Below are 25,731 nucleotides of genomic sequence, written 5' to 3'. Positions count from 1 at the left end.
TCGATCTTATGGGATTCTTTCCGGCTTGTTCTTCCTGATGACGTGGAGGGGATTCTTGGGTCTGTGAGGGCGACCACTTGCGCTCTGGATCCTTGTCCTTCTTGGCTGGTTAAACTGGCCAAAGATGGGTTGTTGGAGTGGTTTGTGGCTATAATAAATGCCTCCTTGGGTCAAGGGTCATTTCCATCCTGTTTTAAGCAAGCGGTGGTAAAACCGTTACTAAAAAAGACCTCGCTAGACCCATCAGTTTGTGACAATTACAGACCAATCTCCAACCTCCCATTTTTGGGCAAGGTTCTGGAGCGGGTGGTTGCCACGCAGCTCCAGGAGTTCCTCGATGACACTGATTTTCTGGACCACTCGCAGTCTGGCTTCAGGCCTGGGCACAGCACCGAGACGGCTTTGGACGCCTTGGTGGATGACCTCCGCAGGGAGCTGGACAGGGGGAGTGTGACCCTGCTGGTTCTCCTGGATATCTCAGCGGCTTTCGATACCATCGACCATGGTATCCTTCTGGGGAGGCTCTCCGGGATGGGGCTCGGGGGCACGGTTCTGCTGTGGCTCCAGTCCTTCCTGGAGGGTCGTTCCCAGATGGTGAAGCTGGGGGACACCTGCTCGGACCCCTGGCCATTGACCTGTGGGGTTCCGCAGGGGTCTATTTTATCCCCCATGCTATTTAACATCTACATGAAACCGCTGGGAGAGGTCATCCGGAGTTTTGGAGGGCGTTGCCATCTCTACGCAGATGACACGCAAATCCACTATTCCTTTCCACCTGACTACAAGGAAGCCCCTCGGGTGCTGAACCAGTGCCTGGCCGCTGTGGCGGACTGGATGAGGAGGAACAAGCTGAGGATCAATCCTGACAATACAGAGGCCCTCCTGGTCAATCGTGCGTCGGATCGGGGTATTGGGTGGCAACCTGTGCTGGACGGGGTTGCACTCCCCCTGAAACCACAGGTCCGCAGTTTGGGGGTCCTCCTGGATTCAGCGTTGACGCTTGAAGCACAGGTGTCGGCGGTGGCCGGGAGGGCTTTCGCACAACTCAAACTTGTGCGCCAACTGCGACCATACCTCGTGAAGTCTGATTTGACCACGGTGGTCCATGCCTTAGTTGCCTCTAGACTGGACTACTGTAATGCGCTCTACGTGGGGCTTCCCTTGAAGACGGCCCGGAAATTACAATTGGTCCAACGCTCGGCAGCCAGATTAATAACGGGGGCAAGTTACAGGGAGAGATCCACTCCCCTGTTTAAGGAGCTCCACTGGCTGCCGTTCATTTTCCGGTCCCAATTCAAGGTGCAGACTATCATCTATAAAGCCCTAAACGGTTTGGGACCCACCTACCTCCGTGACCGTATTTCCTTTCATAAACCTGCCCGATCTTTACGATCATCCGGGAAGGCCCTTTTAGCACCACTGTCTTTATCCCAGGCCCGCCTTGTGAGTACAAGGGAGAGGGCCTTTTCTGCTGTGGCCCCCCGATTGTGGAACTCACTACCTACTGAAATTAGGCAAGCTCCCACGCTGTTAGCTTTTAGGAAAGACTTGAAAACATGGCTCTTCCGCTGTGCCTTTGGTGAGTAACTTCTGTTATTTCTGTGTTACTCCCACCCCGAACATCTATCCTCTAGATTACCCCACTTCCATATGTCCCTGCCCGCAGTGGAGTACCCCTATGTCCCTCTCACTCCAGGTTTTATCTTTGTGTTCACGTGGCCTGCCCTTGTTTTACTGTTTTTTTGATTTCTTGATGTGATGCATTTATTGTATTTTTAATGGTGCTATGTTATGTTGTTTTATATTTTGTTATATTGTATTGCTCTGGGCATGGCCCCATGTTAGCCGCCCCGAGTCCCTGTTGGGGAGATGGTGGCGGGGTATAAATAAAGTTTTATTATTATTATTATTATTATTATTATTATTATTATTATTATTATTATTATTATATGTCATCAAGTTTTTATTCTTTTTATCATCAAAACTAGAGTAAAAATAATAGACTCAATGTTTGTCCGATGTACTGCTCTAAACATAGGGTTTTAATATGAGTCTTCATACCACAACTTCTTTTTGTGGTTTAACACATTTAAGTGTGAATAAGTAGGATAAAAAGAACTGATAACCCCGGAGGCAGAAATATTCCCCTCCTTCTATAATATTGTCTTTCAGAGGTTTATTGTGGTAGGAGGTTGCCTGTTAAAATTGTCTGTCTCCCAGGAAGCACATTCATCTGGTTGAGTGCCATTTTTGTGAAGTAATTAAATAGGTCATGATACATTTGGAGAATTATTGACAAAGCATGAGCTTTGTTTTACAGTTTTGCTTCTTAAAGGAATGGTAGAATTTTGCCCTCAGCAAATTCTATATACTGCGGATTTTCTTGTGGAAACATACTGTGGACATATTCTGAGTGCAGGAAATGTACTTTTCTACAGGATTTTTGAATCCCTGTAGAATTTCATTCTTGAAATAATGTCTTAGATGTTAATTGATAATTGTTATTCTTTTCCTTTGATGATCATCTTTGCTGCAAATGTTCTCGGGTTTTTTTGGTAGTGTTGTCAAAGAGAAGTAGGGCAGCGTATGTGTGTATTTGTGTACATTTGTATAAATCATTTTTTTTACCTTCATGTAGGATCAAATTAAATGGCAATGCTATTCATTACATAGCATATAATTCTTACTTTACTTTTAGTTACTCAAAAGGAATTAAGTGGGGCCCCAATCCAAGTTGAGGCCATAACATATGGGGAAATGTGGTTACTTTTTATCATTAATAACCACTTTCCTTTTAAAATGGTTTTTGAAAATAGTAACCAGATCTCACAAAGTGGTCCAGATCTGAACTGAGTTTGCAGGAATGTTGGAGTAAATAAATGAAAGGAGATCTCAGAGCTATGTAATTAACCAACAGATAGCTTGACTCTGACTCCTACTGTTGTTCTCTCAGAGTTAGTGCCTCCTTTATAAGCTATCTGAAATACTTTATTTCTGTGCTATTAATAGTATGAGAACATGGTGGAATATGATGGCTTCATAACAGCATATTTTAAGGATACATATTGGTGGGGTTTATCAATTGCCATATCAAACATTGCACATTCTTGTTATTTGTATCATGTTCTGCTTCATTTACCAGAAAGCATTGTATTTGCTGCTGTTAATAATTCATGTATAGATCTCATGCACTATTTGAATATGCAAGATTCTTTTTTGCTGCTATTGCTTAGTATTAATCTCATTTTAAAGATTTGAGCTGATCTCGGTTGAATAAGGCATGTCTTTTTTGGAGCTCTCTAGTGAATCGTGGCAGATAATGGCCATGATTGAAATGGCTCCTTTAGGTGCATCGAGTGATATCCATACAAGGGAGTTTCAAAACTGCTTTTGGTGTGAGACTCAGAAAAGGCATCCTGTATTAAGGGGAAAAGTGATATGTCCATCTTTATAATAATAATAATAATAAAACTTTATTTATACCCCGCCACCATCTCCCCAATGGGGACTCGGGGCGGCTAACATGGGGCCATGCCCAGAGCAATACAACATAATAAGATATAAAAACAACATATCATAGCACCATTCAAAATACAATAAATAATAATAAACAGAACATCAAGAAATCAAAAAAACAATAAAGCAAGGGCAGGCCGCATGAACACAGAGATAAAACCCGGAGTGAGAGGGACAGAGGAGTACTCCACTATGGGCAGGGACATTTGGAAGGGGTAATCTAGAGGATAGATGTTCGGAGGGGAGTAATACGGAGATCTATAACAGAAATTACTCACCAAAAGCACAGCGGAAGACCCATGTTTTCAATTCTTTCCTAAAAGCTAACAGAGTGGGAGCTTGCCTAATTTCAGTAGGTAGTGAGTTCCACAGTCGGGGGGCCACAGCAGAAAAGGCCCTCTCCCTTGTACTTAAAAGGCGGGCCTGGGATATAGGCAATGGTGATAACAGGGCCTCCCCGGATGAGAATCTTTAATTCTATTTAAAGAAGATCCATTGATTCCAATAGATGTTAAAGTGTGACTATCTATGACTATCACAAACTAAAGTGATTTGGGATAGTTGTTCAGAGATAGCATTCCTGTGAACGAATACAACTAGTCTTTTACATTTCATTGCACAGGCATTTTCAGAAATTCAAGATACTCACGTTTCCAATGTGTTTAAACAATGCTATATGCAGGGGCATCAGTTTTAATGCATTAGAAGTACAATAGATACTCATTGAAAGGTCCAGATTACATACATTTGCATTAACTGAATTTATTGTTTGTACTTCATGGTATTATAGGTCAATTATACCTGTTTATTCAAATGCTTATCTGGACTTCTCAATATTTCATAGGTTGCTACGTTGTGCACTAATACTTAATTACAGGTCAGACCTAATTTCGTCCACCCAAAAGCATGAAGAGTTTGCTTTCTTCCAGCAGATCTTTTCTCTAGTTTTCCTCACCCAAGGAATATAAGTGAATCGGTATGTGCTAAGAGATGAATTCCTCCTCTGCCAGAAGCAGACGTTCCAATTTTGGGCCTGGTTCCACTGGCAAAGTCCCCATTTTGGTTTATGCCAACTTATGAAAGATGGGATCAGGCCTTTATTTGGAGCAAAGAACACTTGATGTGGAAACAGGAAATACACATTTCTAACCTTCTAGAAATGAGTGTGACTATTTTCAGACACAAATCCAAAGTTTCCCTTCCTTCTAAACAATGATGCCATTACAACCATTATATCTGATTAGTTCTTGAAATGTTTTAGTAAGTCTATCTTAAAAACATTATAGGAAGATAATCAGCTGCCTTAGAAGGTCCCCATCTGGAGTATAGAGTTCTTTTACTGAAAGATGTTTTGCCTTTCTGAGATAGCTCTCGCATTTCATCATCTGTTGTGCAGAGATGAAGTGCATATGAAAAGTCAGTGACTCTGAATCCATCTGTTGTTATTATTTTCCACTGATAATTGGCTTGAACAATGAAATGTCTGTGTCTATAGCCTTTGAAACCATACAGCCTGTTTATTTTCTGGAGGTCTCACTCCCTTCCCCCAGTCCCTGGATGTGTGCGTGTGTGTGCTTCATTTTTCTTTAAGCAAATACCTAGTGGAGCTTGCATGAAGATGACATCTTTGACTCGGTGCATCAGGATGTGTCACTCAGACATTTGAATCCTGCCTACAGAAATCCACCCCCACCCCCTGACAGTGTCCTATAGAGAACAGGTTTACAGCAGGAGACATTGGCAAATCCACAATTCAGTGATATTCTACTTCAGTAGCAGTATTTATTTCAGTTTCCTTATTAAAATATTAATTTAGAACGTAGCATCTATTAGCTATGGAATTGATACCACCTATAATTGTGTAATATATTCAGTTGCATCCAGTTTTGCATGATACAGAGCATTAATATTGGATTCCACTAACAGCACTTCCATTAGCTTGCTCAACCAGTATGAGATATATGTGAGCAAGAAGGCATAACTACGAGCCACAACTGCCAAAACAGTCATTAGAACCTCCATAGGGATGGACAAAGGCTTTTACACAGTGATGTACTGATTACATTTTGTTATATGGTTTATTTGCATCAAGGTTATATTTCAGTTATCTGTGAAGAGTATTACCTAATACTGTAGTGTAAAAATCATTTGAATGAAAAAAAAAACTGAAAAGGAGAAATTGCTGGCATTTCTTTATAGATTCTCTTTATAAGAGGTTTAAACAGATCCTGTTAAGAGTGTCTTCCTTATCACGTTAGGAGACACAGTATTTCAGTGTACCATAATGGATTTAGGTGGCATTCTCAAACTGTTCATTGCTAAGGGATAACTCCCTCCCCAAATATCATGTATCTTGACCGGATCAAATGTCTAGGTACCAGGATGACCCAGAAACTAGTTTTATGTTTTATGATGCAGCCTTTCACATTACCAATACTTTTATGTGTCTCTCTGTGTTGAAAAGTCTGTCCATCTACCTATGTACTTGAATATGAACTCATCCAAAGAAAGAAAAAAACCCAATTTGCCTCAAATTTTGTGTGAAGTATAGGATTTGTAATAAAATCAGTTGCATGAAATTCAGTGGTATCATTTCCCTGACAAAGGTGAAACATGTGCTAGTCCTTCATGTCTCCTATAAATTTACTTGCCCAAGCCCTCTCCCTTGTAGTTTACTCCCTTGTAGAGTAAAGGAGGTTCCCCCTCCGAACACAAAAACTTGTACCATGTGTGATGTTGTTTGGATTCTGTTGTTGTGGAAGCCACTTGAAAAAGAGGGCAACCACTGGAAGGGACGGCACATAAAAATATACAGGTATTAAGTGGAATCATAATTGTTTTAGTCTTGTCCATTGGACTAGATGGCTTTGGAGGAACATTGTGATTCCATTTTTTAAAGAAGAATATCACAGTACTAAAAATGACTTGGCAGAGATTTTACAAAGCACTGCTGTGTTTGACAGCTAAAAGTGCTATTTTGAAAGAAGTAAGTAAACATGTAACATTCGAGGCTAGTAAATGCCATAGCAATGTTGCTATGCTAAAATGAATCTTGAACCCAAGATTCTGCTTGGAAAGTTGAAAGGGATAAGTGAATATGAAAATAGAATGACTTTTCATAAACTAGTGGCAGAATGTGTTGTTCGCTCCTTAATATTTTAAGAATGATACTGCTTCTATGTACTGATCCTACTGATGGAGTGCTAGAATTTTCTTGTCTTTTGCATAGGAAGTTTCTGTGTCCTTAAAGAGGCTTGCATGCTTCAGGTATATGTCCCATATGACATGATCCTGCCAAAGCTAGGTACTTCTAAATCTCATTGATTTCAACAGGAAACTAAGCATGCATTTGGAGTTGCAATCTTACTTGGAAATTCTTCCACAGAAGATAGGACTTTTCCCCCTGTAGAAATGTATAAGTTTGTGCTGTACATTTCTTCCATTGCAATGAGTAGATTTTTCCCTTTGATTGAATTGTGCCTGTACTATGTATAGTCATCTGATAAAATGAATCTGAGCTATAGCTAGATAGGTTGGTTTATTGTATTTAATTTTTAATTTTACATCCTTTCCATGCCGCATCACCCCAGAAAACTAATAAAAAAGTATATTGACTTATCCTGGATTTTTTTTATATAAAAAAGGAAACATTTTACAAAAAAAATATTTTTGAATGTTATATAAACAATTAAATCTGAGCAGTCATCTTGACAAATTTCTTTCTGGATTTGAAAGAACAAAGGATAAAACCCTGGCTTTTCTTTTACTTCCATGCTTCAGTGGTGTAAGTTGCAAGCTCCCCCACACTCCACCTTTTTAACAGCTTAGTTCTCAACAAAATTTCCTGGAAATAAGTTCTGCCAGTATCAGAGGAATTTACTTTTAAGCAATCATGCTTAGAGACTGTATCAGAACCTGTAATTCCGACGAATTTGGGGTTTAATTAAAGAAAGTATTTCTGCCTACCGGTTCTTTTCTGCTTGTCTGTTTCCTTTGTCTTTCTCTGCCTTGAAAGGTGTGTGGGTGAGAAAATGTTTTCTTTTGTAGAGGCAAATCTCAATTTAGTACTTAACGTTGTTCCTATTTATTAGTTGTTATTGCTGCTATTTATGTGAGGGCTGCATGGAGCTGTGTGATCTTTTAGCCGCCATCCCTATTAAGCGGGCTGTGCAGCTTGTGAGAGATCAGGACAGGTAGAAAGCACAGCAGGCGTTTGATTTGAACCAGTTACTCATTTGCCGAGTGTTTGTGTTTATGCAAAGGGGCCTCTTCCTGCATATTTAATCTAGAGTAAGGCAGTGGCTTTTGTTGTTTAGACCACATACCTTCAGTCCTTCCTTACACTGCAGCCAATGTAAAGGCAGAGAAAGTCAGGATAGTTAGAAGTCTAGGTGTGGTGTTCTGAGAACTCTCAACTTTTCCTCACTTGGTTGGGAATTATTGCTGCAGCTCAAAGCTTTTCTTCCTCTTCATTAATGGGTAAGTATGTGCTATTAAATATCATTATCCTTTTTTTTGTTCTTTGTAAATGTTAAGGTTTACTTTTCCATGTGATATCTGGATACTTCTAGGGAGTTTTGTTGTAACTATAAAAATGTATAATTCAGGTGTTTCTGTCGTGCCCCAGTTTTTCTCATACTAATATATAACAGCAGCTTCTTTTTGGAGCAGTGATGGGTTCAGCTAGCTTCTTAGACATTCTGGTTTGTAGTGGAGAGAATATGTAGAATTGTTTTGCAGCGCTTTAAAATAATATACCACATATCATGGATGTTTTGGAGGGGGGGATATAAAGCACCTGGATCCCACTGTATTCCCTTGCTAAAATATTTGCCTTATAATAAGTAGTTTTTTTCAAATGTGGAAATGTCTCTTTATTGATATTAATAGCACAGTGGAGATATTAGCTGAGATGCAGCGAGGAATAGAGCTATAGAGTAGGAAACCTGATAATGCAGGAGAAGAGTGGGATGAAGGAAGATGACAGTCCTCCTGGATCTCTCTGAGAGGCAGAGTTTAAGTAGCAATCTACTACAGCCATTTTTATATATATATATATATATATATATATATATATATATATATATATCTTTTAATTTAGTGGTATTTGTTGTTTCATGTTCTCTCATCAGGTTTCTCACCTCAGTTTCAGATTGAATATCCTTCTTATATTTTTAAAACCAGTGCCTGAATTAGACACAATCTGTATGAGATTCATTCCTGCCTGTAAGAAAGAGAATCTCAGCTTCCTTTTGAAACTCAAATGAGGAGAGAATGATCTTTTCTTCTTTTTTAAAAAGAGGGGAAACCCCTAGTATTTATTACTCAGAAGGGCAAAGTATTATGCATTGGAGAGGGAGGAAAATCAAATTGCATACAGGGGCCAGAAGTAGTTTAGGTTACCAATTAACTATTTCCTTCATTTGAGTAACTCCTCTCAAACAGAAGAGTGTGCTATTCCACCACATGTTGGCAATGTGTGGCTCTGAATAAAATTTCACCAACCTTATTAAAATGTGTGGGGACTTTTAGTCTCCTTGGGTGGAAATCAACACACAAATTCAGAAGCCTTTTATTAACAATAAGCTTGCTTAATTTTTTAAAGCAACATTGCAAATAGCTTATCTAATTGTAACTGTACTAGTTCTATAGTCTCCCTTTATGAGGAAAAAGCACCTCAGTCAAAGCACCTTATGTGATTAGCGCTATTGTATTCTTAAATTTTGATTGATAGAGATAATAGTTTTCACTTAAAAATACAGACAGGTACTTTAACTTTCCATGACAATAGCTATTTGCATTTCTTTTATCTTTTTGTTTAACATTTGTGGGGGTTGGGACAGATTTGATTATTAACTCTTATTGCACACTGTGGGAAATGCTAAAACAAAGCTTTTGTTAGAGCTTCACAGGTACTACAGCAAATGTTGTTTTTATTGTTTCAATATTTAAAGGTGGTTCAAGGATACCCCAAAAATATTTTTACATGACCATGGCCAAGGGTACTGCTTTGTTGTAAGCTCAGAGAATTGCGGCACCCCCTCCTCCCCCAACATGGTTGGACTTTTGTGTTGTTTCTAATCTGCAAGGAGGAAAGCTTTTCCTTGATAGAGCGAGGGGGATTGGAAAGCTCTGCAGCACGTTTCTCTATGCCTCCCATAAGAGAGAGAGAGAGAGAAACTGTTAAGTTCATAGGAACCCAAAAGTGGCTGGAAAGGGAGGGGGGAGGCGGGGACTTTGGCTGCCAAATACCTATGCCATGGTTCATTGGTGGGCTAGAAAAATGTATATTGTACCCAAATCTGAGAGCCAGTTAGAATGTTTATCCAAAAAACAAATTTCAACACATATCAGCAAATGCATACACAGAAAGAGATATGAAATTGTATCTCTGAACTGCAGTTATCATATTCATTTCAGTTTTTAGAGGTTTAAACTAAAATGTGGAGTGTGCCAAATGGAAGTAAAATACTTTCACTCCTTTGCCTTAAAGTGTGGCAACTTCAGTGGCTGCTGCACGGCTGTCGCTGAGCAGAGAGATAGAAACTTCCATGTTATTGTTTTGTATTTAAAAGTCAGGGTTTTTAAAATAAAGATTTTAATGAACACAGCTGCAAAATGTTGGGAGATGATATTGTTTAGTAGAAAGCTACAAGATCAAAAAAATGCATAAGGGGACTCGATTGCTTGGCTTACTTAGCACTGTCAGATGGCATATGCATCATTTGGTTTGATATTTTAGAGGTTCGAAGCTCCTAGAGAATGTATCATGTTCTTAAGAATACTGTGAAATTGAGCTTTGATTTGCTAATATTAATTCATATGAAGCAAATAACTTCATTAGTAAAAGGATGAATGTCTCTTAAGAGTATTTTGAATTTTGTATTGTAAGACATCTTTAATGTATGTGTGTTAACTATACTGATAATACTTGAAGCAGATGTTAGAAATTAATTAACTGACATATTACTGTTTGTGATACTGAATATTATTGTTTTACGTTATCACAGGAAAAGGGAAACTACATGCCTATTTACTTAGAGCCAAGATCTTATGTATGCAATGGGTCTTAAACCTCTAGTTAGTATTCCTGGGATTGCATTCCTAATTAGGTTCCAATCCTAAACAAATTGATGAGGTAGTAAGTCCCATTAATACATTGCATCTTAGTTTGTAGTAGAAAATATAGAGTGGTGATTGTTATTGTTTTTATTTAATTTAAAATCTACATTCCTAGCTACCTTACTATATATTCAGAATAACCACAAAAAGCCATAGGGAAGAATTTTATCATTGACTTCTGTAGGAGGAGAACTTATTCAGTCTATTGTGTTTATACTTCCATTTTGTACAACTCTGAAATGCTGGCCCACAGAATCTACCTTCTCCTGTTTTCATGGGCTTTTTAATGTTAACGGTTGATAAATGATAAGAGACTCCAACTTTATTATGTGCTGTACTTCTACCTAATATCCTTGAAATGTATAAAATTTCAGCACAAATACTGTTTTAAGAAATATATACGAATAATACTGAAGTTCTTGTTTGCCACAAAAAGATATCTCGCCCATCAAAGCTGGACCTCACCATTAGGCACCTAGTTCACCACTAAAATACTGGAGTTAGCCAGGGACATGTTCTTGTAATCAAAAGTATTCCACTCCAAAACACAAGAGTTTCTAATTTAGCTTCAGTGAATAAAACTATTAATAGACGTGTACTTCATGAATATGCCAATAATCCACTACCATAGCAGTCCCTTCACAAACTACATTGGAACCTCTCCCATAATTGTGGAGTTTGGATGAAATGAGACCGAAAAGGAAACAACCTGAAACTGTTATTTGCTTGAAGCTTTTGCAACAACATTATTTTTAAATGAAGGATTTTAACCCTATGCTGCTGACATTTTTTAAATGCAGCGGAAGTTTGTTAAATTATATGGTTGTGGCATTTCAAAATCCTAATGAGTAGAAACTATATTTTTATGTGGGCCATCATATCTACATGACTTTTTGTCACTTTGTCTGTCTCCTATTTGTGTGTGTTTGTGTGTTCTGTGTGTGTATATCACAACAGTAGTGCAAGTTATTGTTAACTTTACGTGTATCTCACCTATCTCCTAAACTGAGTCTCATGATTAAAATGGGCACAAAGGCAAAGCTTAGCTTATTTTGAAAGCCAAATATTGGATTGAATTTCCAAATGTGTTTGCAGTCTGTGGTTTATAGATGCTCGTGTTTTCATTTTCTATCAGTTCCACCAGTGATGTCCATTTTGATGACAAAAGTATACTGTCCATTAAAAATCTGTAAACCTCATTCCTGCTAAGATTAGATCTTAAATAATATGTCAGAGCATTAATAGAAAAAAGTTGGCTCTGTAAAGGACTTGAAGAAGAAGAGATTGGTGGTGCTCTGGGTGGAAATTGTAAGCATTAAGGATAGGCATTAACAATATACCAGTAATAAGCTAGAATAGGGCAATGAGAGTCAGTGTGGTGCTGAAGTAGAACTCTGGAGACCATGGTTTGAATCTATAATTGGCCATAGAAACCCTTTGGGTGATCATGAGCAGGTTATACTTTCTCAGCCTCAAAAGAGAGCAAAGGAAACATCACCAAGAAAATCTCATGATAGATTCATTTTAGGGTCAACATTAGTCAGAAATGCCTTGAAGACATACAAGAACAACAATGATAGCAGAATTGGGGAGTAGGGAAGTGATGGACTTGTGATGGAATACTTCTTGAAGATCTAGTGTTGGGTTTTGTTGTTTTTAATGCAAAGGACTTAAATAATACTCTATAGATATGATGAAATTGAAATAACTATTAAGTACTGCATTCAGTAGTCCTTCTGAAGTGAAAAGGCATCTACAAGTGGAAGAGAGTCTACTGTGCTCACATCTGCTCTGTTGATTTGAATTATCTGCAGCATTCACTGGGTTATTGCTGAAATCAGTACTGCTTATCTAAAGGTCACCAATTTGATATAGCTAGCATATTAGATTTAAGCAATTTAGGGAGCAATCATATCGGATTGCTTGTGGTGAAATCTGTCCAAAGTATTATTGTCAGATGTCTTGTTGATGAAAGTTATTTTAACTCTTTTCCACTTCTGTTGAGCTTTATACCTTCTACTGGAGAAAAATAAATTGTGCCTATTCCATTTATTATTATCATTTTTATTATCAGTCTTTCACTTTAGCTTTCTAAAAAGATACCCAAAGGGGGGGGGGGGGAGTAGGCATGCTAGGAGGCATTTCTGAATTTTTCATCATGGCAGTGCATTTGGGATTTGAGGCGGCTAAGGATGTGCTTTTCTACCTACAGCCACACCGCTTGTTGCTGATACTTGAAAAGGAGATATGGCAGAAACCTCTGTGATGCCTGGCTGGGGTTTTGAGATTTGGCTTTTCTCTTTTAAGGTTGGACCATTGCGGATTGCCTTAGAGTAGAATTTGCCATTTGTCCTGTGGCAGGAAAGATGCATTCTAATGGATTGTAGCCTTAGCAGGGTCTTCAATAGTAAAGGTAAAGGTTTCCCCTGACGTTAAGTCCAGTCGTGACCTACTCTGGGAGTTGGTGCTCATCTCCATTTCTAAGCCGAAGAGCCGGCGTTGTCCATAGACATCTCCAAGGTCATGTGGCTGGCATGACTGCATGGAACGCCGTTACCTTCCCACCAGAGCGGTACCTATTAATCTACTCACATTTGCATGTTTTCGAACTGCTAGGTTGGCAGGAGCTGGGGCTAACAGCGGGCGCTCATTCCACTCCCGGGATTTGAACCTGGGACCTTTTGGTCCGCAAGTTCAGCAGCTTGACGATTTAACGCACTGTGCCACCAGGGGCCCCTAGGGTCTTCAATACTTTGATGATAATCCAAGTGCTATTAATAGTTTTATTCTTGAAGCTGATGCAAATCAAACATTTTCCTCACTTCTACCATAAATTTGTCATAATTAAGTGAACAGATTACAAGAAAGGAAAACGGCAAATTATTGTATTTCTTAGAAGGTTACATGCTGCTTTACATATTAGGAAATATAATGTTGTTTATATTGTTAAAATATGGGTCTTCATTCCCCACTTTTTATGAGGTGATTAAGTCTTTACAACTCAGTAAATACTTGGAAAATGAATATCCTGAAAACACACATATATGTGTCTGGTACATGCATGGGATGAGGCGGATATCTGGACACAGCAATCATTTTTGTTGACATACTTAGATAATTTTATCTAAAATTATCCTTTTTGTGTAAAGAACAACAAGAATGACAAAGACGATGGCAATAAAAGTATGCTTCAAAGAATTAGAATCAGTACAAAGATAAAAATACGGTAAATGTTGAACTGAAACCTACCCAATCTCTGAGAACAAAGGGTTCTGAGTAATATATTATTCAAAGTCAAAATAAATGGATAGACATCAAGATTAGGAAAGTTTGTGCTAGAGAACAAAGTGGGTCTCCTCTTTAGAATTTTTCTTTGCACCCAAAGACTTATGTTTTGTTTGTTGAACCGAGCTTCACAATGGCTGGTACTGATAACTGGCAGTCTTGTGACTTGATTGTTTTTATTAACTTGCTCTCAAAGTCATTCACCATTAAACGCAATTGGATTCATGTGTTGTTTTATTTACAGTTGCCCTTGTTAATATGGTGCCAGTGAAAATATCTCCAATGTTGTTTCTAGCTGTGATGAGCCAGTCACACTGTGGTATTCATTTTGTCTCCAGGGTAAGAAGATTGACCTTTTTGGTTGGCTGTAGTTGAAGATTGCTTAACAGAAGCCACAAAAAAGGTAAATAAAATTCATACTTGTTCTTGATGTTTATGTGGATTGAAGCAAATGCATGAATTCGGTAATATCTTAGTGGCCTGTTTATCCATAATTATGGATAGCTAGCTACTGCTTCTCGGGCTGTCTACCATGGAGGACCAGCAGTTATTTCTCCCAGTGTGACAAAGTCTAACAATATATTCACAATCATTGGTACATCTGTTTCTTTCTTTCCTTAAAACTCTCCAGGGACTGGCAGCCAATGACTCAAGTAGTGACGCTGTGTTCAGGGATTGTCACTTTGAGGTGCACTGTTTTGAAGTGCCTCAAATTTGTGCACTCAAATCTGGAAGCATAAGGCTGATATAATCAAAATTAGATAATTCTGCTATGAGTTATTGAATGATAGTTATCGTGCTGTGGAATTCTGTACATACCCACTCCAAAATAGATTCCTTTGAGTTCATGGGAACTCATCCCTGTGCAGTGCATTTAGGATTGTAATCCTTCATCACAATCCTGTGCATTTATGCTCATCAAGAATTTTCATGGAATTTGGAAGCATGTTGTTTGCCAGATACGGTAAGAGATTTGACCAAACAAGGAATTCCAGACTTACTTGCCTAGATTCCCTTTTCTTCAGACTCTGATTTCATCTGAAGCTTTTGATGGGGCTACTTAGATCATATCCAGTGTAGATGAGGCTCTCCCTGGAGTTTCATCCTTAAATAAAGATAACTTATCGTGTCAAATGGTACTTATGTCACAGAGAATTGTAAATTTAATCAAAAGCCTCATTATAATATAAATCTGATTGAAATCAAGGGTATTTCACTTGAATTGTTATACTTAGGATCATTTTCTGATCTGGTAAGTTGTTGTCTTGCACAATATCAGAATATTTAAATCTTGGATTTTAAATGTACCAAAACTGAAATTTTATTTGGTATCGTCTATGGTGAGTAAATGCAAGTTAATATGTGAAATGGAATTATACTGGCTCATACCATTGATCCATTTTGCTCAGTACTGTTTATTCTGATCAGTAGTATCAACTCTCCAGGGATTCAAATAGGAATGTAGAGCATGTCCTCTGTCACTGAGCCACAGCATGTAGGTTGGGGGTGTAGTTTGCTACGTGATTATATTCTGCTGCCCCATGCTCCTTTCTATTCACTATACTTTGGTTGTTTATTGAGGGCAACAGTTCACTTTTAATCCAAATATCCCTGTAACAAATATTTTGCATTTCGAATTATGAGTGTGCTTTGGGATTTGCTTAACTTAGTGGCAAAACACACAGTGTGTTGCTGGTTGGAACTGGACAGTTTTCTGTGCTATTATGAAAAAATAGGATTTGTGTCTACAAGTAAATGTTTCAGTGTTTGGTCCTGGAGATTTCTATGCTGTTGAGGAAAGGCCTTGTTAAGATACTGGGATTTTCTGGAGCTTCCTTGCTCTATATTTCTGGAATGTGAACTCTTAATTTTGTAATTGGATCTAATGGAGTAATCCCATTTCTTTCTACACCTATAACACTTCAACATAGGGATAGGCAATATGTGCTATGCAGACCTCCACTTTTCTTTGTGATCCTCCAGGTCTCCACCTCTGAAATAAGTGCTGTGCCACCAAAGTTTGCCAAAACATTTGGTGGCACACTTGTGATGGCCAGAAAAAATTGAATGTTTGTTTGGTAACTGCATGCCATGTCTTTGTTTTAAAATTGAATTCCAAGTCCAGTTGTGTTTTTAAAGATGCAGATCTTTTTCTTCAAGAAAACTGTACCTGTTTTTGTTAACACTATCAAGGGATAGTGTCCAACTGCTTGGACACTAAGGTTCTGAATCATCTCCTTGGCCTAAGAAGTTACCCACTATTGCTATAAAGTGAATTATTCTGATATAAAAAATTGTGTTATATACCTAGGTTTGAATTTTTCTCTGCTTCATGTAAATCATGTCATCCAAAGTTTTCTAATTGTTTTCTGAATAAAAGTGGCTGCTCCCTGGCTGTGGAAGGCCCTTACTAACAAGAAAACTTAAATTAGGGGTGAAAGTGGTACTTCTTTAAGGGGTGTATTTAATCTTATTCAGTGAATTATCATGTTAAGACTGCCATGTGTACATTACACTAACAAGTTCAGAATTTGAAAATTCACTGCACAATAATAAAGGAAGATGGTGTGCTGTAGTCTTGAAATACATAAAATAGCAATGTGTCAGTCAAATAAGTAAAACTGGCAGGTAAATCCTACTTCCTGACACACTGATGTCTTGTGGAGATAGGGTATTTTTGAATATTAATTCTGTACTGATCTAATGCCAAGTGCCATTAATTGTAAGTTGCTCCCAGGCAGCCGTAAAAGAAAAAGAATGACGTTTCTGGGAAAAACAAAACAAAACAAAACTCATTGTATCATCTTTTTTAGATGCAACTGGTTCCCATACTATTAATTTTGTAGAAATCCTGAGTACATGAGAAATAACTATGTCACTACATTTGTGTATTATGTAATAACATTTATTACTATGTACACACTAAAATTGTTCTTAAAGGTCTCAAGGGCAGTAAGAAGGTTGTCTCGTCACACACAATAATGCCATAATTATTTCTAGTGAAGGTGCTATCATTCCAAAGCCATATTTCTTATAGACAGCTACATTGAATGGAGGTACTTGTAAGCGACTTAGTCCAGAGCTGTTTAAGGTTATAAAGATTAAAACATCTACCTTAAATTTTGCCTAACAGACAGTGTAGATGGCAAAGTACTAGCATAATATGATTATTTCTCTCTATATAAATGTCCAGCTCCTATGTTCTGGATTAAATTATTTTCAACATATTTTGAAAGGCATGTCTGAGTAAAACAAATTAAAAGTTATCCAGGTGGCAGGCTACCTTAATACGAATAGCTGTTGTAAAGCTATCTCTTTCAAGAAAAACTAAACTGATAAAAGTCACTGTTATCAAATGATGATGATGATGGTTCAATGTAGTTCCTATTTTATTTTATTTTATTGTCGGGGAGACCTCCAAACAGTAGTCTTCTTCTCCAGAAGGGGTGAGCATCACAAACCAAACAGATGAACCACCAGCTTGCTTGTATAAGACTGCATGCATTATTCCTAGATAATATAACATGCTGTAGTATATAGCCTGGTCTGGCTAATCTGCCATGTTTTTCTTGCCTGCTTATGTACAATTTCCCATCATGATTTCACAGAGAACAAAATATGTCTACTGCACTTTAATAAAATACACTAGATGCAATATAGTAATTTGCATTTTGGCTGGAAATTTACCGACCCACTTTCATCCTGTTGAGAATGGAAAGCACCAAGACAATAAACTCATAGGAGTAGGAGTCTGTAATGGAAATGGTGACAGAACTCTAATTGGAGTGGTGCCATTGAAATAAGAAAGGTTAAGGGCTTGGTTGATTGAGATCAAGCTCAATTGCTTTGATTGCTTAATTTCAGGTGAATCCTGTCTTGTCTGCTACTGATCAAAATGTTCATTGCAGTAACAAGCTTCTACTTTTAATTCTTACAAGGACATTTTTGTAGTCCTCTACTTGTGTTTTTAATTCCTAACAAGGGAGATGTTGTCCTAAACATTCTCAGTACTAAAAGAAAAAAATGATCTCCCTGGCAGTATGAGAAAAAGTGATTACTTTGCATGATCCTATTTTTTTCAATATTTATTTAATATACTTTTGTCTAACTCTTCTGAAATGTATATCCAGCAGTCTCACATATAGACTACTGATATGGTCCACACTTGCTTCGCTTTAATAATTCTGCAGTTTAATGTTCTCCCAGCCCTCAAAATGGGCTAAATCTAATTGTTATTTCCAGCTAAATAGAACTATTGAATCAGAGCTTTCCAAACTGTGTGTCGTGATGTTAGTGTGTCGGCTGCAATGTGCATGTGTGTTGTGCAAATGTAATGAGAGACCCCCGAGTCTATATGAAATAAGCAATAAATCATATATTTTAAAATGTATAAATGAAAAGGTTTTCATGAGATATGTTATATCCCTATACATTTTTATTACCATTAATGTATTAGCCCATATCTTTTCTGAGAGGTTGGCTTACCTCTGGTTTGCTAGCAAAACTGAAGTACTGTGTTGTGAAATAATGCATGTCTGAAAAGTGTGTCGCCAACATAGACATATTGCAAAGTTCTTCCCTAAAGAATGACATCAAATACTCATTGGTTCAGTGGATCTGCTGTAGTTCGGTGTAACATTGGATTTAAGTTCAGGCCCCCAATGACAACATTAACACAAGATGCAAGGTATTCAATTATCCCGATATCTGCTGGAAAACAAACTCAGCCAAGAGTACAAAGTCCAACAAATTCCTCACTTGCCTTGCAGATAATTTTATGGTCCAGAAGGTAGAAGAGGCAACAAGGGGATCAGCAACTCTTGATCTAATCTTAACAAATGTGGAAGACCTGATCAATACAGTTGAAGTGGTTGGATCCTTAGGGGCAAGTGACCATGTGCTCCTGCAGTTTGCAATACAAAGGAATGCTGAAACTAAGACAAGTCAAACACGCATTCTGGACTTTAAGAGAGCTGACTTCCAAAAAATGAAGGAATTACTGAGCGGCATTCCATGGACGCCGATATTAAAAAACAAGGGAGTTAAGGATGGATGGGAGTTTTTCAAAAGTGAAATACTCAAGGCGCAAATGCAAACAGTGCCAACAAAGAAGAAAAATAAGACAAGTGCAAAGAAGCCAGAATGGATGTCCAAAGAACTTCTAACTGAGCTAAAGCTCAAAAGTGACATGCACAAGAAGTGGAAAAGGGGAGAAATCACCAAAGAAGAATTCAAACGTATAGCCAACACCTGTAGGGAAAAGGTTCGCAAGGCTAAAGCGCAAAATGAGCTCAGGCTTGCCAGGGACATAAAAAACAACAAAAAAGGCTTTTTTGCTTACGTTGGTAGAAAAAGGAAGAAAAAGGAGGCGATAGGGCCATTGCAAGGAGAAGATGGGGTGATTGCGACAGGGGACAGGGAAAAGGCAGAACTACTTAATGCCTTCTTTGCCTCGGTCTTCTCAGAAAAAGAAAGCCATCTTCAACCTCAGCAACACGGAATGGACGAAGGATTGGGGGAAATCCAACCCCAAATAGGGAAACAAGTTGTCCAGGAACACTTGGGCTCTCTAAACGAATTCAAGTCCCCAGGGCCAGATCAGCTACACCCAAGAGTACTGAAGGAACTAGCGGAAGTTATTTCAGAACCACTGGCAATTATCTTCGAGAGTTCTTGGAGAACGGGAGAAGACCCAGCAGATTGGAGGAGGGCGAATGTGGTCCCTATCTTCAAGAAGGGAAAAAAGAACGACCTAAACAATTACCGTCCGGTCAGCCTCACATCAATACCAGGCAAAATTCTGGAAAAGATCATTAAGGAAGTGGTCTGCGAACACTTAGAAACAAATGCGGTCATTGCTAATAGTCAACACGGATTTACCAAAAACAAGTCATGCCAGACTAATCTGATCTCTTTTTTCGATAGAGTTACGAGTTGGGTCGATACAGGGAATGCTGTGGATGTAGCGTACCTGGATTTCAGTAAGGCCTTCGACAAAGTCCCCCACGACCTTCTGGCAAACAAACTAGTAAAATGTGGGCTAGACAAAACTACGGTTAGGTGGATCTGTAATTGGCTAAGCGAACGAACCCAAAGGGTGCTCACCAATGCGTCGTCTTCATCATGGAAAGAAGTGACAAGTGGAGTGCCGCAGGGCTCCGTCCTGGGCCCGGTTCTGTTCAACATCTTTATTAACGACTTAGACGAAGGGTTAGAAGGCACGATCATCAAGTTTGCAGACGACACAAAACTGGGAGGGATAGCTAACACTCCAGAAGACAGGAGCAGAATTCAAAACGATCTTGACAGACTAGAGAGATGGGCCAAAACTAACAAAATGAAGTTCAACAGGGACAAATGCAAGATACTTCACTTCGGCAGAAAAAATGGAAATCAAAGATACAGAATGGGGGACGCCTGGCTTGACAGCATTGTGTGCGAAAAAGACCTTGGAGTCCTCGTGGACAACAAGTTAAACATGAGCCAACAATGTGATGCGGCTGCTAAAAAAGCCAATGGGATTCTAGCCTGCATCAATAGGGGAATAGCGTCTAGGTCCAGGGAAGTTATGCTCCCCCTCTATTCTGCCTTGGTCAGACCACACCTGGAATACTGTGTCCAATTTTGGGCACCACAGTTGAAGGGAGATGTTGACAAGCTGGAAAGCGTCCAGAGGAGGGCGACTAAAATGATTAAGGGTCTGGAGAACAAGCCCTATGAGGAGCGGCTTAAAGAGCTGGGCATGTTTAGCCTGCAGAAGAGAAGGCTGAGAGGAGACATGATAGCCATGTACAAATATGTGAAGGGAAGTCATAGGGAAGAGGGAGCAAGCTTGTTTTCTGCTGCCCTGCAGACTAGGACACGGAACAATGGCTTCAAACTACAGGACAGGAGATTCCACCTGAACATCAGGAAGAACTTCCTCACTGTGAGAGCTGTTCGACAGTGGAACTCTCTCCTCGGGGCCGTGGTGGAGGCTCCTTCCTTGGAGGCTTTTAAGCAGAGGCTGGATGGCCATCTGTCGGGGGTGCTTTGAATGCGATTTCCTGCTTCTTAGCAGGGGGTTGGACTGGATGGCCCATGTGGTCTCTTCCAACTCTACTATTCTATGATTCTATGATTCTATGGTTCTATCAAGCAAGATAATGTTAAACAATTTAAAGTCTTAGTCATATCAGTGTGAGAGAGCTAAGCAACTTAATACTTTAGTTGAAATCTGCACAATTTGGAATTGTTTTATTTTGGATGGATCATTCACATCAAAGTAAGTTCCACATGTTCTCTTCAATTTTATACTTTAAATCAGGGGTCCCCAAACTAAGGCCCGGGGGCCGGATGCGGCCCTCCAAGGTCATTTACCTGGCCCCCGCCCTCATTTATAATATAATATTTTTATATCAGTTTTAATAATATAATATATTGTATATACATGTAATATTGATAAGAATATTATCATTTTATACAATATACTAACAATAATACTATATAATAATATTAATTATATGTTATATATTACATATAATATTACAGTATAGTGGTATAGTTCAATATAGTATAATGCTAATACTGTGCTATGCTAATAATATAATATATTTTATGTACATACGGCTGCTCTGAGTTCCCTTTGGGGTGAGAAGGGTGGGATATAAATGTAGTAAATAAATGTAGTGGATGAATAAATAAATAATTTTGGACTTAGGCTCACGCAACGTCTCAAATGACTTGAAGACACACAACAACAACAACAACAACAATCCTAATTAACCTGACTATCTCATTGGCCAGAAGCAGGCCCACACTTCCTATTGAAATCCTGATAGGTTTATGTTGGTTAAAATTATTTTCATTTTTAAATATTGTATTGTTCTTTCATTGTTATTGTTGTTTTGCACTACAAATAAGATATGTGCAGTGTGCATAGGAATTTGTTTGTTTTTTTCCCCCGAAATGATAATTCGGCTCCTCAGCAGTCTGAAGGATTGCGGACCGGCCCTCTGCTTTAAAAGTTTGAGGACCCCTGCTTTAAATCATAATTCATACATGCTTGTGTATTAGACACTAACCTTTAACAAAAAATCAACCGTCAAACCTGGATGAGGAACCCAGCACAAGGGCAATAACAAGAGACAAGAGATGAGCAGCTCCCACCCATTATACATTGATGCCTTATTAAAAATGGCAATCACAGTCACTCTCCAGAGGAAGGTATTAAAAATGGCTGCCGCCTTTTCACGCCACATCAGGTACTCAAAATAACAAATGTACTAAATTCTTTAGGTTCCCCTTATTGCTGCTGAATGCTGCTTCAGATGAAAAAAAGGGAGTGCTACCTTTCTTTCTCTGGTTTGGGCATGGGAGGGATAATGTGGTGGAAGCTTCTTGATACTGTGTCCCTAAAAGAGGCAGGTTGAAATCCCTGGTATCTCCCCTTTTTTCCCAGACCACATTCTCATTCTTTTTCTTCATGTTTATTCTTTTCCCAATCTTTTTTTGTAGAAATGTAGACACATTAAGATCATCAATGTAATCCCCCCCTCCCATTCTCAGCTCCTTCTCAGCTCTTCCTTCTCAGCTCTTCCTATGTCCCCTGTATGCATTTTTAAATGGAGGAAAAAAAAAACTGTGTCTGTTATTTTCCCCAAAGTTTTATCCTTGGTTTACCACAACAACATTTATAATTTTGTTCCCAAAACCTGCCCTTGGCTTATAAATGAGGTCAACTTTATGGGAGTATATATGATAATGAAGCTGCCCTATGCATTGCCACTTTCCTTCAAAGTCGGAATCTACATTAAAATATTGAGTTTCTGTTAAAACAAAACAAAACAAAACATGAACACAATATTCTTAGAGGAAGATGTTTAACAATAATATTCGTTTCTTACAAAGAATCATTTGTTTAAATATGAATAAAAACATTTTAAATCAATCAAACAAATTCAATGCATGGTCTTTTGCCCACTGAAAAACAGAAGGAAATACAGAAATAAGCAAAGTTGTACATTATTTGATAACAAAAGATATATGACAGCTCTTCAGATGGCAGAGATAGGAACCTTTAGAGAAATTGTTAATGGGTGAAAAATCACACAAAGAGATTTTGTGGAATTATGCAGTTTTAATTTTCTAATTATAATGCTTGCCATGGTTAAGAAAGAAAGGATGAAATATTGATAACTAACAGTGTTGGTCCTAAGTATGGATCTTGGTAAACAACATGTAATTTGTGGCTATAGATGCAATCAGTACATAAAAATGCTCCTTTTAACTTGACTATTATTTTTTATTATTATTGGGAAATTGCATGAAGACCAAAAAGGAAAATGATTTTCTCCATCAGATTTTTAAAAATGCTATATCAGCTGCCTTTGAAATGAACGGTCAATTACCATAAGCATTCAATTAAGTTTTGGGATAACTACAAGAGGTCTTGGAAAAGTTTGTGATAGAACAAGTTCTAAGTATAGGTCAGCCGAGAGCTTTCCAGACATTTCATGTTGGTGACACACTTTTTAGACATGCAGCATTTTGCAACATAGTAATTAGGTTTTACTAGCAAACCAGGGGGGGGGGGGAGGAACCCCTTATAAGACATACTGACACATTAATTGTAATAACAAAATGTACGGGGACACAAGATATCTTATGAAAATGTTTTATTTATATTTTAAAATATATATTTCTTGCTTGTTTCACATAGAATCAGATGCGTCTTGTTATGTTCACGTAACACACACACTGCAATCGACACACTGGAAAGCTCTGGATTAGGTATAGGAATAAGAACTAAACTGAATGAAGCATTATTTTCCATACTTGCAGTATTACATTGGAATAAATCATATCACAAACTTGCTTCTTCAAACTATTTATTTTAACAATTGTTTGTATGTGATTAGTTGCACATTAGATTAGATTGCAATGCAATATTACTGGGATTTTTTCACTTTTCAATAAAATATAAAATAATAAAAATATTATCATTACATGCATGATTGGTGTGTTATTTAAATATATGTTAAAATTTTAAAAGGACTATGTTGATATGTTTAAATTCACTGAAAAACAGCATTTGTAGAGTATTAAAACCAGAGCTTTGGATTAATTTGTGATAAATGAACATGATATCTATAATTTCTTGCAACACTAATAAAATTACTATGAAATGATGTTATAACGAAATGAAGTTTTAAATTAATTTATTTGTTACTTTATGCCAATAGTTTTTAGACAGTTTTTGGCCTGTAATATTAATTTTTAAAAAAACAATTAAAAGAGTTAATTATTAATATGCTATTAATTTGTAATATTTTACAAACAGTTGTAAGATATTCATTTTTAAATTCATGTTTTCAGACTCTTATTCAAATAATCCAAATAAGTGTTGAGGATGTCTGCAAATTTTGAAGGAGTGGTGTGACAGTCCTGTTGAATTTCTGAATGCTTATGACATTGAGAGAAATCCAGTGAAATTTATGTGGCTGATTTTATGTCACAAGATGGATCACAAAATCTGTTGTCAGACTGCAGTGAATTGAAGAAATCATAGCTATTAAACAAGTAGTATTTCAACACGTATTATGTTTCAATCTACCCAGAAAATGTGTTAAGTGAGAAAGATTGCATTTCAAGTTCCTTGATTTACTACTGAATGGTTGGACTCTTCACATTTATATGATCAAGGTGATATCATTTGGCAGCTTTGTCATTTTCAATAGCACTCTTTAATATGTACATATTTGCCTCCTAGGGCTGGAAAAAGTAAGTGTTCTATATTGTTTTGATGTTTCTGGCTAGAAGAGGCTGCAAAATAATACATTGTTGTTGTTGTTGTTGTTTATTCGTTCAGTTGCTTCCCACTCTTCATGGCATATTGTTGTTGTTGTTGTTGTTGTTATTTTGTAATGGATAGTGGCAGGGGTTATGTTTCAGTTGTCGTTTTTGAGGCTTTGGGAGTTGCCATCCTTTAACTGAAAGAATGTATATTACTATCACCAAAAGCTAAACATTTAAACAATTTATATCACTTAATAAGGAGTCTAATATGAAGAATAGATGAATACAGCTGTGACTTTTAAAAATAAAGCAATTGGGTCAGGACGATTTAAAAAACAGATTAAGACATTTTGGATTAATTTGAAAACTATTTGAACAAATCTCATTAACATGAGCCACTAGAATGCAGCATCGAAGACTTGATTTGCCTGAAGTGTTCTCTATAGGCTATTATCTGCTCAAGTTAATCATCTCAGGAGAGCATATTTCTTTTATTTACTTTTGGCCCATTTTATTTTTCCCATGTCATCCTTAACCTTTCTGTACATTAAATGCAGCACATCACTATGTATATTACATTGCTACAGGTGTGGTAGCATGGGAACAAGAAGCGTATAATTTTAGACCTTTTGCCATTGTTTGGAGAATATTTTCTCAACTGTAAAAGTTACTCTGAGTCATGTTTGATGAGGGTGTGTTTAGACAGTGATTGCACTGGCCGACACACATTCTAGGTACATTGGACCTGCTGATTCCAAAAATGGCACCAGAGCACATCCCATCTACCAGTCACCATGTACTTGTCCATAAGAACTATGATAACCATGTCTAAGAAACTAGAGCTGGTGTGGTCTGTCCAGTGCAATTTTTTGAGCCAAGCACCCCAAATAGCCCTAGGAACAGGCCTGGAAACCAAGACACTAGGAAATTGTTTTTTTTTAATGTGTTATCATTTTGTAACACATGTAAAACATGGTCCACCAAAGTCAGACTGTTTTCTCATATTTTGTGAATTTAATAGTTTCATTACAA

The 25,731-nt window shown here is 37.8% G+C and overlaps 1 protein-coding gene across 15 annotated transcripts in view; it reads left to right on the top strand.

Moving 5' to 3' along the window:
• The window catches only part of foxp1 (forkhead box P1), a 702,210-nt gene that overhangs the window by 292,374 nt on the left and 384,105 nt on the right, over positions 1-25,731 (top strand). For 11 of the 15 annotated variants that reach the window (XM_008105380.3, XM_016991766.2, XM_008105370.3 and 8 more), the window contains one exon: positions 14,262-14,326. The exons of 2 other annotated variants lie outside the window; for them this stretch is intronic. The gene's annotated coding sequence lies outside the window, so the exon portion shown is untranslated. Of the gene's footprint in view, positions 1-7,547; positions 7,996-14,261; positions 14,327-25,731 lie in introns of those variants that run through there. 2 more of the 15 variants (XM_062973815.1, XM_008105375.3) reach the window with 2 other exon arrangements.

Source organism: Anolis carolinensis, chromosome 2 (assembly GCF_035594765.1).
Source record: "Anolis carolinensis isolate JA03-04 chromosome 2, rAnoCar3.1.pri, whole genome shotgun sequence".
Lineage (NCBI taxonomy): Eukaryota > Metazoa > Chordata > Lepidosauria > Squamata > Dactyloidae > Anolis > Anolis carolinensis.
The sequence above is the reverse complement of the archived record's forward strand: the minus strand, read 5'-3'. Positions and strand labels throughout refer to the sequence as shown.